This window comes from Molossus molossus, unplaced genomic scaffold (genome assembly GCF_014108415.1).
Source record: "Molossus molossus isolate mMolMol1 unplaced genomic scaffold, mMolMol1.p scaffold_m16_p_20, whole genome shotgun sequence".
Taxonomy (NCBI): domain Eukaryota; kingdom Metazoa; phylum Chordata; class Mammalia; order Chiroptera; family Molossidae; genus Molossus; species Molossus molossus.
The window spans coordinates 7680677-7699093 of record NW_023425356.1 but is presented as its reverse complement, the minus strand read 5'-3'; positions in this window follow the sequence as shown (position 1 = coordinate 7699093).

Sequence of the window (18417 nt, the reverse complement as noted above, 5' to 3'; positions counted from 1 at the left end):
CTCGCAGTAAATCAATATGCTAATTAAGTGATTTATCCAACAAGAACTTATTGAATGTGTTAAATAGTACTCAAGACTCAAGGCGAATCACACCCTCAGTCTGTCCTCAAACTTACTCAACAGGGCCAGAGGCATGAGTGTGACTATGCAGAGTGCTCCCCTGAAGGGCTTCTACTTGAAGAAAAGATGAGATGGTCTGGGTGAGGCCACAGGTGCCACATGGAGAATATGGCATTTGCGTCGAGCCTGAAAGGACCAGGGAGGCAGGACAGCGCAGGGAGTGAGAAGGACTCGGAGCCGCATGAGCCGAGGCGTGAGGACAGCTCCTGAGTGTGCCTGGAACCAGCCTCCTGTTACTTTCCTGTCTGTGTAACGGCCCCTGCTTACCTTCCACGGACTAGGTCATCGGGAGAGTCAGCCTCGCAGATAGGAAGGTGTAGAAAGTAGTCACTGACCTCTGAGAGCTGTGGTCCACCGGGGGGATGTACAAACAGATCATTCCGGTAGCAGGTGTTGGTAGTATGATAGCAAGGAGCACAGGGTGTTAGAGGAGCACAGACATGCAGCATCTTACCCAAATCCAGAGGGGGCAACATTTGAGCTCTGCTTTATAAAGTGGGTAAAATCTGTCAAAAGTGGGGCATTTATCTAAAAAAAGAAAAGGAAACCAGAAGGAGTTGAGTAAAAAACAGAGGTTAGACAGACGCCTACTAGGAACTCATTACTGTTGAACCATAAAGTTGAGGATATGAGGCTAAAGAAAAAGGGAAGGGGCAGGTGATAGAAGCTTCATAGACAATACTGTATTCGGACTTTACTCTCTAGGTTGTAATGAAGCCATGGGGAGTCTATAAACCGGACAAGGACTCAACATGCTCTTTATTTTAGGCATGTGGCAGATGAAGATGAGGACACAGAGCTGAGTGGGAAGGCTGAGTTAGGAAGCTACTGTATCATCCAAGCAACAGGTAAGGAAGGTGGAAATACAAAGTGAAGGTGCGTGTGGGGTTGGGGGTTGGGTAGGAAGGGAAAAGGACCATTAACCAGATAAGTTTGCAAGAGTAAAATCAGAAGAATTTTTCAATCAATTATTTGCAGGGTTGTCAGTAAAACACCACCCCACTCCCAACATCTGTCTCTCTCCAAGCTTAGGGACAGTCACTCTTGGTGATTTCATTGAGTCTCCTATCTTATATCTTTAAACGCTGTCCAATAGAACTTTCAAAGATTCTGGAAGTGTTCTGCATGAGTTGTCTGACATGATGGCCACTAGGCACACATGCCACTAGCCACTGAGCACTAGACATGTGGTTCGTGGGACTCACTGAATTTCTTAATTAAGAGAGTACATCTTAAGAGTTCTCATCACAAGTAGAATTTTTTTCCTTTTCTTTTTCCTATTGTATCTACATGAGAAAATGGATATTAATTGAACCTATTATGGTAATTAATTAGTTCACAAAATATGAAAATCAAACCATCATGCTTAAACTTGTACAGTGATGTATGTCAATTATTTATCAATGAAACTGGAGAAAATTTAAATTTAAATGGCCACATGTGCCTAGTGATTACCATACTGGGCAGCAAAAATAAAAACTCCTAAATTTCTGTCTCCAGCTTGGGTCCTTCCCCTTTGATACAAGAGTGAACCCAACTATCTACTCAATATCCCCACTTAAGATTTCTAATGGATGTTAGACCTAGCAGTTTAAAAATCCCACTTCTAGACTTTTCTCTGAAATCTGCTTCCCCTAATGTCTTCCTTGTCTCCCTAAATGGCAAGCTGACATGTGAGTTCTCCTTATGTTCTTTCTTTCCCTAATACCCTCCATCTCATCTGTAAACCAAATAAAAATTTGTCCAGAATTGAACTGATCCTTCCTACCTCCACAATGACCACTTAGCTTATAACAACATTGCCTCGTTAGGATTATTGTAACAGTCTCCTGACTGGCCACCATGCTTTGATCTTGGTACTTTGTGGACATCTAGGTCATATTGTATTATTCTTTTCCTCAGAATTCCTGCTTTGGGTGAGACCTAAAATCTGTACAACGATATTACACAACCTGGCCCTATGTTTCCTATGTCATCTCGTCTCTGTTTCTCTTCCCCATGCTCACTCTGCCCGGGTCACACTGCTGCTCCTTGGATACCCCAATACGCACCCAGGGCACAGCTGTTCACAGGTACTTCCTGCTGCCAGAAATGCTCTCTGCTTGGGTATCTGCTTGGCTTGCACCTTAATCTTTCACATGATCTTGCTCAAGTACAGTCTGGCAGTAAGTCTTCCCTGACCATCTTATTTAAAATTTCATAGCCCTAAGCTATGCTTACTCTACCCCGCTCCACTCCCCACTTCATTGTTCTCCACGGTCCTGGGAGGCATTTGGCACAGCCAATATCTTATTTGTTTTGTTGATTGACTGTGTTCCTCCCATCTGCCTAGACTGCAAGTCCCCTACTGGTGGGTCCTTTAGCTGATTTTGTCCATTACTATATTCCCAGCACTGAAAACATTGCCTGAAACGTGGTATGTGCTCAATAAGTTTATAAATTTACATTAATAAGTGATTCTCAGATCTCTAATTAATGTGGTAGTAGAAATCCAACACGAGTGGTTGTGTCACTAGACCAGAGGGCATAAGGGGAACAAGCAAGGTATATACTAGGTGCTCAATAGATATTCATTAAATGGGATTTTAAAATGAGTTAGTGGAAATAGCATGATGAGTTTAATCCCATGAAGCAAAGCAGAATGAAAGGGGTGGAGATGATTCTGAGGATGGGAGATTTAATGTAGCAAAGATAAGGTTGTGATAGTGAGGTTCAATTCTGCTCTTTAGAGAGGGGACCCATTGGAGATCATTTTATGTTGAAGAATGATACCTGTACATTCTGGCAAAGCAATAAACTGTGTTTGTATTTCCTTCCTGGATATCCACACTAATCTTTACTATCACTGGTCTAGTCCAGGTTTTCATCCTTTCTTACCAGAATAATCCCTGAACTGGTCACTGTGTCTCCAAGTTTTATTCCTTAAATCCATCCTTCCTCTTGCCACATCTCGATTTTGTAAAATATATATTGGTTCCTGTATTGTCGACTTTCTGCCCCACTGACATTCTTATGCTTCTATGGTTGGCTCTGATTCTTCGGGGGTAACTAACAGGACATCCTGAAAAGAGCTGTTATTACGGGTAAAGGGTCATTGCCTCATATAGTCAGCAACTTCTCTTTATTATCAATGTATGTTAAAAACTGATATTTAAGTGTAAGGTTCACTCTCTCCAAAACTCTGCTACCCTGATTTGCTATTCATTGAAAGTTCTTTCCATGTAGGCACTTGTCAAAAGTCACCCATATTCTCTAATGATTTCGCTTCCTGATGACAAATGCTTGGCATTTGGTAGCCGGGCTTTGGGGATAGGTACAAGATGTGCTATTAGCGCATGCATAATGGGCACCTTCCCCAGCTCCAGTGTCAAGGTGTTTCTGACACAGCTCTGTAATTAATGAGAATGCACTTTCTGTGCTGTGTGTCAGTAATTTGGTGATGACAGAAACATATGCCTTGTTTGATGAACCCGAAAGTGAGAGGAGGGGAGAAAACGTGCTAGAAAGCTCACTCCAGTTGACAGTCTACCCCGGGTGACATTAATGAGGCTTTAGCATGTTGATATAAATCTAGATATAGTCAGAAGCATGGCCCAGGCAGCTTGAAGAAACTGAAATGGCTATGTGAGTGGATGAAGCCATGAGTTTGCTTTCAGCATAAGACAACTACCAACCTCCTTAGATTGTCAGCTAACAAAAGGGGAAAACATCCAACATCTGCTCGCTTGACCTAAGAACGCAGGCATCCAGGCCACCGTGAGGGGAACCCACTCATGAGACCCCCAGTCGCCTCAGTCAGACGTCTGGAAGCCTCCTTCATCCTCTCTCATCCCCAACATTCAATCATCCTAAAGTCTGTGATTTTAGCTCCTAAATATTTCTCACATCTGACCCAGCTTCTCTCCCTCTCCTGGAGAAGCACAGCAAACGGCCCCCTAACTGGCCACACTGAGCACCTGCAGTTCGTGGAGGACTGCCCGGCCCTGGGGGGGCTGAGCCAGCTCGTGGGGCTCGGGAGGTGGTGGCTTGAAGCTGTGGGACTCAAGTCTGTTTCCTTGCTGGCTGTCGGCAGAGCAACTCTTCCCTCCAAGGTCCCCACCGTTTGCGGTCCTTCCACACAGGGAAGCTTCTTTCTTCAAGGCCATCGAGAGAATTTCTTGTTCCTGTGAGCTAAGGGGGAGTTTTATATAAAACAGCCTAATTAAGGGAGTGCCACCCCTTCACCTTTGCCCTACTCTGTTGTCTAGTATTATAAGCCATGACTCCTGTCTGGATTCCACAGGGGTTTATACTTGGATGTGATTCACTGGGGGTCGCCTTAGACTCACCCTACTCCCCTACACACACGGAATGTCAGATGGCAGTGAATACTAGGAAGGAGATAAAGTGGATAAAGTGGGGAGACAGGATGTGTCAAGCTAATGAGGCAGCAGCCACTGCCATGTGAATGAGAGTGGCCAGGGGAGAAGAATTTCTCTCTGTTATTTAGGTTAATATATATTTGTACAGATTCCTAGTAGCTTCTAACAGAAATGATATGTTAATGAAAGGACGTAAAGGAACAATTAAGTACTGGAGCACTTAGTAAAATTGAGCTAAAATAATCAGAAGAATTTGTATGACAGTGTTCTCCGTGCAGACACATCTGAGAGCAGCAAGTAGCCGCTGACCCAGGGAAATGAACACCTTAGACATCAGTCTCCCACGAAAGGAGAAGAGAGCCCTGCTCTTGGCGGGACTCCCTTAAGGAGGGTGGCTGTCTTCTTCTTGCTCGTAACTCATCCCAGAAAGTTCCTTATTCCCAGGAGGGGATGCTTGGCTCACACCCGCTCATGGTGGGTTGGGTCTCTGTAAAGCAGTTAGTTTTAGTCAACAATTTATGCTTCTAATTTGTTTCCTACGTATTGTCATTGGTTTACCCACCAGTCTTCATAGATCTATTTCTATCCCAATCAAATGACAATCTCCAAGTCCATTAGCATTAGAAGTGTGAACTTCTCTTCAGGACAAGTTTTCTTTCTAGTTAAGACAGGAGGAAACTAGAAGTGACAAGAAAAGTCTGAATTGTGGGTTCCATGCTGCAAGCATCATAAATGGCCCCAAACAACCATCAACACCGGGCTTGCCTTCTCCGGCCACACTGAAGACGTCCATTCCTCAGGGGCAGCGACTGCTCTCCCCGCTCTGTTTTCGTCTAGTCCGTTCAGGTCTCCATAACAAACATACCATAGACGTGGCCGCTTCTAAACACCACACGTGGATTTCCCACCGTCCTGGAGGCTGGGGAGGCTGAGATCAAGGCCCCGGCAGATCCCGTGTCTGGCCAGCACCTCCTGTCTCCGAGAAAGCTGTCCTCCCCCGGAGCCTTCCCCTCTGTCGGGCCTTCTACACCGGCACCAGCTCTATTCCTGCCCAACCACTTCCCCGAGGCCCCGCCTGCTAAATCATCACACTGGGCATTAGGTTTGTAATGGATCAGTTCTGTGGGGATGCAGACGTTTAGACCATAGCAGTTGTCTTGTTCTTGGTTTGTGTAGATGTTTTGAATGGTGCAGGAGGGTTTTTCTAGAGATGAGGACGTAGGTATAAAACGGCGGTGGCACTGTAGCCAGTTAGTCTTGTTAACAATTATTAGGACCAGCTAGATAAGGATGAAGGTACCCTTAGCTAGAAAGGAATTTTGATTTTTCCTTTAGCTTTTAATTATCTATTGTCTGTCCACATTATAAAAGTTAAAATTCAGGGAATGTTAATTATTTTGGACAATTTCTGTGGTATGATGGCATCTGTTTCACGGTTCGGTAAGCAGACGCAGTGCAGGGCCTGCTGCCTTTTCTCGGCAGCACAGAAGCCCTCTGCACCCACCCTCTGCACCCACCCTCTGCACCCACCCTCTGCACCCACCCTCTGCACTCACCCTCTGCACTCACCCTCTGCACCCACCCTCTGCATCCACCCTCTGCACTCACCCTCTGCACTCACCCTCTGCACTCACCCTCTGCACCCACCCTCTGCACTCACCCTCTGCACCCACCCTCTGCACTCACCCTCTGCACTCACCCTCTGCACCCACCCTCTGCATCCACCCTCTGCACTCACCCTCTGCACCCACCCTCTGCACCCACCCTCTGCACCCACCCTCTGCACCCACCCTCTGCACTCACCCTCTGCACTCACCCTCTGCACTCACCCTCTGCACCCACCCTCTGCACCCACCCTCTGCACCCACCCTCTGCACTCACCCTCTGCACTCACCCTCTGCACTCACCCTCTGCACCCACCCTCTGCACCCACCCCCCGCACCCACCCCCCGCACCCACCCTCTGCACTCACCCTCTGCATCCACCCTCTGCACTCACCCTCTGCACCCACCCTCTGCACTCACCCTCTGCACCCACCCTCTGCACCCACCCTCTGCACCCACCCTCTGCACCGACCCTCTGCATCCACCCTCTGCACCCACCCTCTGCACTCACCCTCTGCACTCACCCTCTGCACTCACCCTCTGCACCCACCCTCTGCACCCACCCTCTGCATCCACCCTCTGCACTCACCCTCTGCACCCACCCTCTGCACTCACCCTCTGCACCCACCCTCTGCACCCACCCCCCGCACCCACCCTCTGCACCCACCCTCTGCACTCACCCTCCGCACCCACCCTCTGCACCCACCCTTCCAGGTGTCTATGGGGCCTCACTACACCGGCCTGGCTGATAACTCACTGGACATGTGATTGAACTCAGTCTCTAGTCTCTCTCTCCTCTCTGAAGATCCAATAATTATGTGACTGAAAATCTGATAAATGTCACAAGGAATGAGCCACTCCCCTCCTTATTCTAAGTAGGAAGTAACTATATAAGCCTTTTTCTGTTTTTTTATTTTTATTTATTTTTATTGTCTTGTAGGATCTTACAGGTCTCCTTTGTAGCACTTGGTATGAATATATTCCCACTACTAATTGTGCAATTAGTTGAGTGATTTCGATCTTTCCCTAAAACCTAAGTTCCAGCACGCAGGCGCAGTGCTGCCCGTCCGCGGTCCTGGCTCCCCAGTGTGTACCGGCAGTGCCTTGCTCCAGGAGCGCATTACAGGTATTTGAGGAGGAAACGAATGGGCCGCATTCATGATCTAGAACAGTCCTGCGAGCTGTGACCTCCTGCTAGACCTGCAGTCTCCCGGCTTTTCAGGGACACGCTGCTGTGTTGACCAGGCACCTGTGAGGTGGGGCCCTCGACGACGCAATCAATCTGTTTAGAGCTTCTCCTCGCCTCCCCTGGGCAGTGCCCCGTTTCCCTTGTCTTTGCATCTCTTCCCTCAGTGTCCAAATCTCACGCCTGGTTCTTGACAAAAAACAACTGACCCACCAGCCTCCATCACCAAAACCAACACCAAAACCAGCCGCATTTCCCGTAAGTCCTGTCCTCTCGGCCCTGAGTCGATGAACCTGCGCCGGTAGATATGATATCGGTGTTAAAGTCAGAACACATTTCTTTTCAGACTAATGAAAATCACCACCCAACATTGAGCAAAAGCCTCAATGTCTTCTCCGATTTCCGGGAAATTAGTGTTATTCAGTATGAAAGCCAACAGGCTGTGTGTTGGGTGGTGTGGAGGAAGGAAAACAGAAACAATCTATTGTGTCAACTCTTCGTTTCATTTGCTCTGCATAATTATGCAAATTAATGTCTTGTAAATGGATTTCCACACTGAATCTAATTAATATGTTGGTTTGTGTGCTTATTGTATAGGAATCACTGCTTTGTTTTTCTGTCCCTGTTGAGGTTATTAACATGTCTCAATTTAGTATTTTCTGAAAATAACACGAACAGCGTTTTCTTCTCTTTCAAAGGCAGACAAGGCGGCCAACTAAGTAACATTGCACCCTGCCCTCCTTGTGTCCACACTGCTGCTTTTCCCTAAGGATTCTGTTTAATTATTACCTTCTATAGCCTCCCACTATGTGCAGATCATTCTACCTACAACAGTGAAACAGACTCTTTACCATCATTTAGACCCTGAGGTCCTTTTTGTCCAGAAGCCTGTATTTTGATTTTGAGTGTCACGGCAAAGCCCCCTGACTCTTGTTCTTCGTTGACTAAGCAGGGTCACATAATAGAAGCACATTTCTTTCAGCTTCACCTCCACAGACAAATCCACACAGCTCTGCCGTTCCTTCAACCCCTGCTCTAAATTCTTTCCAAACATCTCTGACGGGGTGGAAGTAGTTTCCGTCCTAGGCTTATATACTTATGTCATAAATATATATTTTTAATAATTTTGAATTCTCTGACTGAATGCCTTTAACTTCCAGGCAAACATCTTAGATTTATAAAAATATTTTTGAGTCCTTTCTCCCCTAAATTCATTAATTCTCTGAAAATACAAAATGGCCACTGTTTTGAGTGAATGCATTCTCCTTCATTTTTTTCTAGGTCTTTGTTCACATATCCCAATACAGTTTATTTATCATGACCTCTAAATCAGTTAGAAAATAAGAATAGTTACTTTAAAAAAAAATAGGAAACAACATTGTCTAACACATTGCCTTTAATTATCACAATGTCAGAGACAGGAATACTATCTAAATAAGGTGGCGTCGGACCTCACACCTCTGTAATGCCTCTGCAATTTGACATCTGCATGAACAAGCCTGCTTTGGGCATGGAAGCAGGCAGCACTTTGGGGGTATTATTTATGTATAAATGCAGGGATTCCTACTTGAGAACTTATGGGGTACCTCAGGCATATCGCCTCCCTTGCTGAGTCTGGTCAATTGGTCTAGTGTTAATACCTGTCCTGCTCTGACCATGTTAGAACCCTTTTGATGGCCTGCGTATCCTGCCTAGGATCAGTCACCTGAGCTACCTAATTCCGGGCTTGGTCTTGCTGTCCAAACCTTAACCTAGGATGCTTGAACCTACCCTGAGGGGTATTAGAACAGGAACTCAACATTAACAATAACAACGACACAAAACAACAAGAGTTTTAACAGCTGATATTCACGCATCAGGCAGGCACTGCCAAAGACTGCACTGAGCGCTTTAAATACACACACTTATATATTTAGATTTATCCTGGTAAACCAAATGAGGAAAGCACAATTTTGTCTATAAATTTAAGACGTTTACTTCACTGATGTTCATAATCTTTAAAATGTGTTAAGCATGACTAACCTCAGTCTCTAATCTTCTACCCTGTTGAGAATCTCAAGCTCCCTGCTCAAGTCTATGCAGATAGAGAGAAAACAAACAAACAAACAAAAAAACAGAAATAAATGTATTGGACATTTTTATTGTTGTGTAGTCTAATGTATTTATTTTCTCAAAGTGTATATTGTAGTTTGTGATAGGGATGGATGCATAAGTAGTGACCATATAATATATTATCCAAACATGGACACTCTTGAGGCTAAAACAGGCTGTTAAAAATCTTTTAACAGCCCTGCCCGGTTTACTCAGTGGTTAGAGTGTCGGTCCACAGACCAAAAGGTCATGGGCTGGATTCTGGTCAAGGGCATGCACCTCGGTGGTGGTTTGTCCCCGGCCCTGGTCAGGGTCATTCAGGAGGCAACCAGTCGATGTGTCTCTCTCACATCGATGTTTCTCTCTCTCTCTCCCCACTTCCCACTCTGTCTGAAGATATTTGGAAAAATATCCTTGAGTGAGGATTGGGAAAAAAAACCAAAACTTTTAACAGGTGTCACCTTATTTCCATCAGATGGAAGTGGGGCTGTCCCCAGGGGAGTAAGGTGTGTGGTCACATGTCGCCTGAGCCATTGTCAGCTGGGCTTCTGGGCGCAGAGCAGATGGATGTGTACATTCTTGATCTGTTATGTGAAATATGCACAACAAAATGCCAGAATATTTTAAGAATTATAAGTTGTGTGGTTTGCTATCTAATTAATTAGATTATAAGAAAATAATTGATAGTCAAGCTTTTTATTTCAATTCTATTAGTAATATTTCCAAAAATACATTATAATTTTACATTAATGAGTTAGACAAAAAATTACTATCTATTTTCTCATTTGACAGTTAAAGTGAGGGACAAAATAAAATTTCTAGAAATAAACCAGGGTATCAATTATAACAGTATATGATTTTCATACTTTTATGTCATTGCTTATTATAGCTTTCATAGCTCATTAAAACACTCTTTAGATAATGTCAATTTTCTGCTTAGGGCCCTTTACATTTTTGCATTACCACCAGAAAGTTCTGTCTGACTCCCTAAATCCAGGGCCTTCTGCAAATGTGTCTTCTTTGTGCTGTCCACCAGAGTAGACCACACAGGTGGCTATTTACATTTAAAATTAAACTCATTAAAATGGAGTAAAAGTAAACATTACGTGTCTCCAGTACACTAGGCACATTTCTAGGGTTCAGAAGTCCAGGTGGTTAATGGCTACTGCATTTGACAGTGCAAAACAGAAAGTATTCATCACCATAGATAGTTCTATCTAACAACACATCCTTCTAGAGTTCTTACCTATTGTTCTTCTCCAGAAAATGTCTGCTCTTGCCAAATTTGACTTGTCTCTATCCTCTAACAGATTGCACCTTGCTTTTTCAACCATTTTGCTCAGTTTATCACTATGACTTAGAATGCCTCTACTATTTCCAAAATTCATGCGTTTTTTTCATACAAAAATGTGGGGGGTTTGGTGATGCCAGGAAGCCTGTTGGGTGTTGGAGAAACAAAGACAAAAAACATAGTCCTTGCCCTGCAAGGTGGCAATCTGATGGGGTAGAGGGACAAGTAGATTAGTGAGTACAGATGACAGCTGCTAAGAGAGAAGTAGGCAGTGAGTTTTATGGGAGCAGATGAACATTTCCATCAGAAATTGGATCAACAAATGTTCCAATAAAAGATGTCATGTGATCAGAGCCTAGCAGTGTAGTAGGGGTTTGGAAAATGAAATGTAGAGGAGAATGGAGAAAAGTAGCATGATCTGAGAGCCACGGGCCAACTGGGAATTGAACACTGTTTCTATAGCCAGAGGTCGGCAGGCAGGAAGCTCACTGAGACACCAGGGTACTTGGATCACTCAGGAGCTCAACTGCCATGTTGAGAATGTTGGCTTTACTAGAAAAACCAAGAACCACTGGCAGATTTAACTCAGGGAAGTGACTGGATCAGCTTCGTGGTTTTGCACTGATCACATGAAAAACAAAGCATTTAGGAGACCTTTGCACAATCTAGGTAACAATGAGAACTAAATTAATGCAATGACTGTTGGGTAGGAGGGAAGGCTTTGAGAGGTTATAATGCATAATTTATTGGGAATAGTTGTTAGATATTGAGATGAGGATCTACTTCCAAACGTCTACCAATTCTGAAAGGTCCAAGTCAGATGCCATCCTCAAGTTGAAGAGGTGTTCCACATCTGGGAAACTCTTCCTTTAATTCCTGTGGCTCTTACTTACTCGTTTTAGTGCTAATTCAAAAGTAATACCGTTGGGCAAGTGTCTGAATGGGCTCTAGTGACCGAGGGCCTGTGGGGGCAGGGATGCGAAAGTTCCGAGTCGAAAGACTGATGCTTTCCTATCACACTGCACCTCTTGGCTGCGCTTTGCACAATTTTAATTAAATAACAAAACATGTAATTGCTGAGCTGTAATCTTCCCCAGTAGGGTATATAAATTACATTATCATAAGAATCATGTTTGTCTTGCTTACTGTTCAGTTCTAATTCCTAGAATAATGTCATGCATCATAGTTGGTATTTAATAAATGTTTGTGAAGGAGTGGAGCTGAAATTCACAGATGGGAGGGAAATGATCATTTGTTGACTACTTATTTGCTAGGCATTATCCTAAGTATTTAGTTTTATAAATACTATGTCTTTTGTTTGTACAAAAAATATTAAAATATTAGGAATGGATGACTTATAGGACAGCTAATAAATAGAAGCCCTGAAATTTGAAGGCAATTTCTTCTGCGTCCACAGTCTATAGTTTTTGCTGTAGTAACTTGCTCTTTATCTTCTATGCATGCAGATTCCATTTGGGAAAGGATATTTGGAATGCATAACTATCCCTGAGCATAAGATCTGCATAGTGGGCTAGAGTCTATTTAGATCGACAACCACTTTGTGCTTGTAAGGTACCAGCCATGCTGTGGGACAACAAAAGATAATAACAAGTTGTTCCTATCCTAGTACTGAAGAAAATGCCTTAGCAGATAATTTCAGTTTAATAAAACACACATGCGTGCACACACACGTGTATGCAAACTATGGGCATGCGCAAAGCTGTATGTTTAACCTAATCTTAAGTTTTAGGGAACACTCTTTTTAAAGAAGTGGAAGGTTAAGCTAAATCTTAAAATAAGTAAGAACTATTTAGTAAATAATGCATAGGTTGGTCAGAGAAATATCTCAGCCAAAACAATATCGGTATTCAACAAAAACTAGTTAAGCAATTTACTATTGCACAGCACTGATAAATGTTAAAGCAAGAAGAGGAAAATTCAAAAAGTTGACTGACTTTTTATCCCAAGTTACAATGCTAGAACTTAATTCTGTAGACAATGAGAAATAGCCATTTTATGCAAGATATGAAATAGCTGTATTTTATCTGGTTGACTATGGTTGCAATTTGAAGAAAGAATTTCAAAGATGGTAAGATTGGAGAAGAGAGGTTATCTAGGTAATTCTCTGAGATAAAACAATGATAATAGAGATGAGGACAGGGAAGAGATTCAAGGAACAGGAGCTGAATCTATGTATATAGTTGGTGGACTATGCGGAAGGGAGACAAAGGAGGGTACAAAGTTCCCACGTTTCGTCTAAGGAAGGGAGTGGGTGGCTAGTGGGGCCTTACAGGAATCTGGAATGAGAATCCGTTTCATCTATCTTACAAATGAGTCAAATAAATACAACACACCAGAAGCACAATTCCTTTCTTGACCTCATTGGTTGTTCTTCTTATCACTTCATTTCCCTGCTAAACTTCTGAAAAGTGTGACCTAGAGTTGCCAACTCCATTTTCCCTCGGCTTCTCCCCTCAACTCTCCTAATAGGGTCCCTACCCTCCCATTTCACAGAGACCATTCCTGTGTAGGTCATAGAAGATTTTCACTTTGTCAAAATTGAATGTTTTCATCGCTATTCTTATTTGACTCCAAGCATCCTTTCCTTGAAGCACATTTTTCTCTTGAAGTCTATAATATTATATTACCCTGGTTATTTCTCTCCTTCATCTTTATTGCTGGTTCATTCTCTTTTGATTATTAACTAGTGCTTGACCCCACCCCCATGTTTATATCAACCAATCTTTCTAGTAGACCTAGTTTGTCCCCTAGCTTTAAATACAAGTTATCTGCAGTAACTTCTCTATTTATATCATCAGTATTATGCTTTCTCTTGAATTACAGACTAGACTTTTCCAGACTCCTACCTGAGCTGTGCATAGGCATGTCAATATCAATCCCACACATTGTCGAGACAGAATTCATGGTTCATTCTTCTCTGTCATCTCCACAGCACTGTATCCCCAGTCCCACACTGACCAAGCCTACTGTGTCTTGATTCTTTCCTTTCCTTTACTCTTTATTCTCAACTTCCCAGCAACTTCTGCCACAGCCCACAGGTGACCTCTATGGTCACTTCTACTGGTAGCTCTCTAGTCCGGGAAACCATTGTTGCATCCCAAACAGCCCACTCCTCCTTAGTGGCAATTTATTTTCCACAAACAGTGATATTATAAAGATAAAAGTTCTAGCATCACTTCCTTGCTTCCCATGAAACCTTCCTGGCCCTGGTTTTAAAGCTTCTACTGATCTAGTACCTTCTGCAACTATGCCAAATCATTATTCATCAGCCTTCCAACCCCATGTTACATACATACGCTCTGTCTTTCCTCACATGCGCTCAGCTCATTTACAGAATCAGACTAGCTGTTCTTTCTGCTCAAACTTCTCTTCCAGGCAACGTCACGTGCTGCCTTCTTCTTGTCATTCATTGTCAGTGCTACCTGCTCGGACTCCCAATCACTCTCCATCACGTCAGGTTAATTTCATTCTCTGCATGGCATGTATCATAACCTGTTTTCTCTATTGTTTATTAACTTATGAATTGCTCTCTTTGCCTGTGCTCTCAACACCCAGGCACAGGCACAAACTAGGGTGCCAATGCCAGGGAGGGGGGTCTGCGTGCTGCTCACGGCTGAATCCTGAAGTCCTCTGGCAGACAGTCCGGAAATGAGCATAACATGAAGGTGACAAGTGGAACCTGGAGAATATGATAAACAGATCGAAAGACAAGAGAAAACACATGGCATCAACTAACATGGTATCTGGTTAGGTCAAATCTTACAAAGGAGTATATGTCACAGAAGCCACAAAAATAGAAAATTTCAAGAAGAGTCTGTAAAAATGCTATCAAAAGGAGCAGAGATCCAGTAAGATAGAAACTGCAAGAAGTGTCCATTGGATTGAATAAAATAGGTGGTCTGGTCTCTCGGGACATTGGCCACAGGAGTTTCAGAGAAGCGGAGGCAGCTGAAGGCAGAGTGTGGTGGCTGGAGGAGTAGCTAGAAGGGAAGGAGTAGCTAGAAGGGAAGTCGTGGGAAAGGGAGCCGAGTGCTATTTAAAGGAGCTTGGCCAAGAGAGAAGAGATGGGGTGTCAGCAAGGGAGGTGCTCTGGGTTGAGACACTGCAGGATACGCTGGGGGATGTGTGAGGGAGAGGAACCGATCAGAGAGGAAGACCCCGAGGGCACAGGGCAGGCGAACAAAGTCACAAAGGGGAGAAGGGGAGACGGAAGCCATGGCTGGCCGCTGTCCTCAGAGGAAATAAGATAGGTGAGAAGCAGAGCCTGCTGCAGTTTAAGGTAGCACATGAGGATGCTTTTGGTTTTCTCGTTAAGTGGCAAGTCAGCTCTCTGCAGTAGAGAGAGCTGAGACCTTATGGATGGTGAAAGTTTGCGATGTTCTTGTGAAGTGACAGAGATGTGAACAAGGGCGCAGGCAGATCTGAAGGTGATTCAGCTTGAGACCCAGTGCATTTGGAAACCATCCACACAATTGTCTGATATCCAAAAGAGCTCTGTGTGCAGGGAGTCGGATTGGAAGAGAGGAGTTTGGAAATTGATCATGGGCTAGAGGATTGAGGGGAGATTCTGACATAAAACCAGAATTGAGAGTATCAGTCGAAAATAGTTCATGTTGTCAATCACCTGGTCTAAATTACACAAAACAGGCAAGGCCGACAAATATCATGTAATAGTGTCCATTAGAATCAGATAAACTACAAACTCAATCGTGGCTTGGGTAGGAAAAATATTCATAGGGAATGTGCCTTTCTATCTTTCTCTCAAAATAAAAGAACGATATTCTTTTCAAGTAAAACACAGTTAAGTTACAATATAACACCACCCAGAGGGAGGTGTCATGTACACTGACAAGCTGTGTGGTCCCTGCAGGCCTCTGGTTCAAAGGACCAATGGAAACTGACATCTGTCCCATAGTTTGCTCTCTGCTTGTAGGAATTAAATACATTTTCACTCACACAGACACCATAGGGTCAGCACTGGACTTCCGTAATCACTGTTAACATTTTAATGAACAGCTTCTAGATATTTTTCAATGGCATATGCAATTTTAGATAAATGGGATAATAATTGCCATATTGTTTTAAAAGCTTTTCTTAAAACTGAAAAATATAATTCTAACTCATCTCCTGATCAATGGGTGTATCTATGGAGCTTAATTTTGGCAGTGCCTCATACAGCCCCATAATTTGTTTAATGGATTCCCTAATGATAAATATTTAGGTTCTCGAGAAAGATTATCCCATTTTATACTCTCACTAATAGCACATTAGTGAGAGTATCCAATTTCTCAATCTCATCCAAACTGGCTTTTAAAAAATCTTGATAATTCTGGCCAGTCTTCTAGACAAAAGGAAGTATCTTGATGTTATTTTTAATTCTTTGATTATTTTACATATTGGACATATTCATTTGTATTTCTTTTTTAGTACATTTTCTATTCACTACTGAGAGTCAGGAAAGTATGGAGGGAAAGCTCACAGATCCTCAAACTTAGATTCTCAGTGTATCTGGGTTTGAAAATTACTATCTGTATGACCCTGAACACATTTGGTTTTCTGAGGATTAGATGAGTTAATATAAATTAACTGCTTAGAAAAGTTTCTGACAGAACGTAAATACTATGTAAGTGCTAACTATTGTTGCTGTTATTCAAATCACTTCACTTTTTTATCTTCTGAGTGTAGCATTATAGTGGAGTCTGATGTGTAATCGGACAGGATTTGGACATGGACTCTCCAGTTAACGACCACGTGACCCTGAGCACGCCCCTCCAGCTCTGTGTGCTACAGTGTGCTTACGAGTGAAATTGGAATCTTCCTGTAGTTATGAGAATTAATGGGTTGATTATTGGAATATGTTTTACAACGTAACTGGTACAGAGTAAACAATAAATAGCAGCTACTGTTAATGTTGTCATTATTATTCCTTTATGATGTTTGTTATGAACATTAATCTCTGTTATATATGTGTCAGTTTCTTTCCCAGTGTTTTCATCAGGATACCGACAGAAAACACATGGTCAATCAAACCATGATACTTTGAGAAAAATTAAAGCTCCCAGAACCTCCCCCAAATCCAACTGTTTTAAAAGAAGGAAGGAGAATGACAAGGAATTTGGCAGTAACCCAGAGCTGATTACCTCTAGGGTGAAGGGACAAGGGGACAGAGAGGTTTCTGGAAACAGGAACAATGGACATTGACTGAGAGGTACAGCAGTTCTGAGGACCAGCAAGCCTGTGAGACTGTCCATGGCTGAGCCCAAGCAGCACCGGACAACGCCTGAGGCCCTGGAGGTCCATTCTTCGGTCACGGGGATAAAGACCTGATTTCAAAAGAAGTATGGAAAGTGGATCTCAAGGGGAAGAACTGCAGTGTGATTTGTATGTTAACTCATGAGGTCTTTTGCTAAATATATGCATCTAATTTTCAGTTAATCAAATTGGTTAAACTTCTTTATAGTTTCTCATACTGATGTCACATTTAGGCTATTCCCATTCCAGGATTATAAACAATATTCCCTCAAATCTTTTCTGTCTCTATTGTATAGTTTCCTTTGTTACATTTAAATGTTTGATCCCTCTGGAAAGTGGTCCACATTCTTATTTTTCCTTTCTAAACCTCAAATGTCTAACCAGTTATTTGAATACAATTTATTAAATTATGGCTTTGGGAGGTATGATTTGATTAGATATTTTATGGTGATGGAGTCAAAGACAGGGGCTAGAAGGAGGCTTTACTTTTTTAAATTGTGCTGGGGATAAATAGAGAAGAGGGAATTCACATAGCTAAAAGCTTTTCTACAATTAAGGTAGAATCAGTCATATTTCAAGCTTTCATAAATATTATTTTATTTGCCTATAATGTGTTTCCCATTCCACCCACTCCACCTTTTTCTGTTGATGGACCTTGTCTTTTTCTTTCAGACTCACCCGAAGGTCAACTCTTGGGCAGTGGCTCATCTCCCCTGCTCAGACCTGCTCTCTGCCCCAGGAGCCCGGTACTCTCATTGCACATATCACATTTTAGCGATGGCACAGACGTTGCTTCCTGGCTAGGACATGAAATATTCAAAAGCATGGCTAGTTCATATTTATCTTCGATTTCTGCTTCTAGATCATGCCCACAAATAATGTGCATTATACAGTGAGTAAAGCTGCCCTAGAGGCTAATATGGAAATCATCTGGGGCTGAGAGGCAAGAGCTAAGTTTAGGGCCGAGACATTTTATAAAACAAAAGTCAGCTGGGAAAGTGAAAGTTGGCCGAGGAAAGTCCCTGCCCAGATTCACCGGCAGGCTTGGAATGAACAGGTGATGATCCCGCCTGGGGAGGTGGCTCGGTGTGTGAGGAGCTGAGGGTCCCTGCAGGCTGATGTGTGACGAGCAAGGCCTATCTCGGTGGAAAGACAGGTGCATTTCCTCCGGATGCCAGTTCAGGTGCAGCGGGGCTTCTTTGCAATGTCTGACATCTCGGGTATGAGATGGGTGAGCGAGGCGGAACGGGAGGCGAGGAGAGCGGTGAAGGAGAAGCTGCTGGCCAGGGGGATGGTCGGGTCTCACTGGTGGCCTCCAGGATTCATGGAACAATAGATGTGCTGGAGAGTGTCAAATAAATAAAATAGTAACTGAACGTCTATTACTTTATGTCACTTATTTATATTACCTTAAAATGTTGATTTCTGGTTTGATGGAAGAATTAAATGATGCCAATACACTAAGCTATTGCCCCAGAGGAACTGGCCACA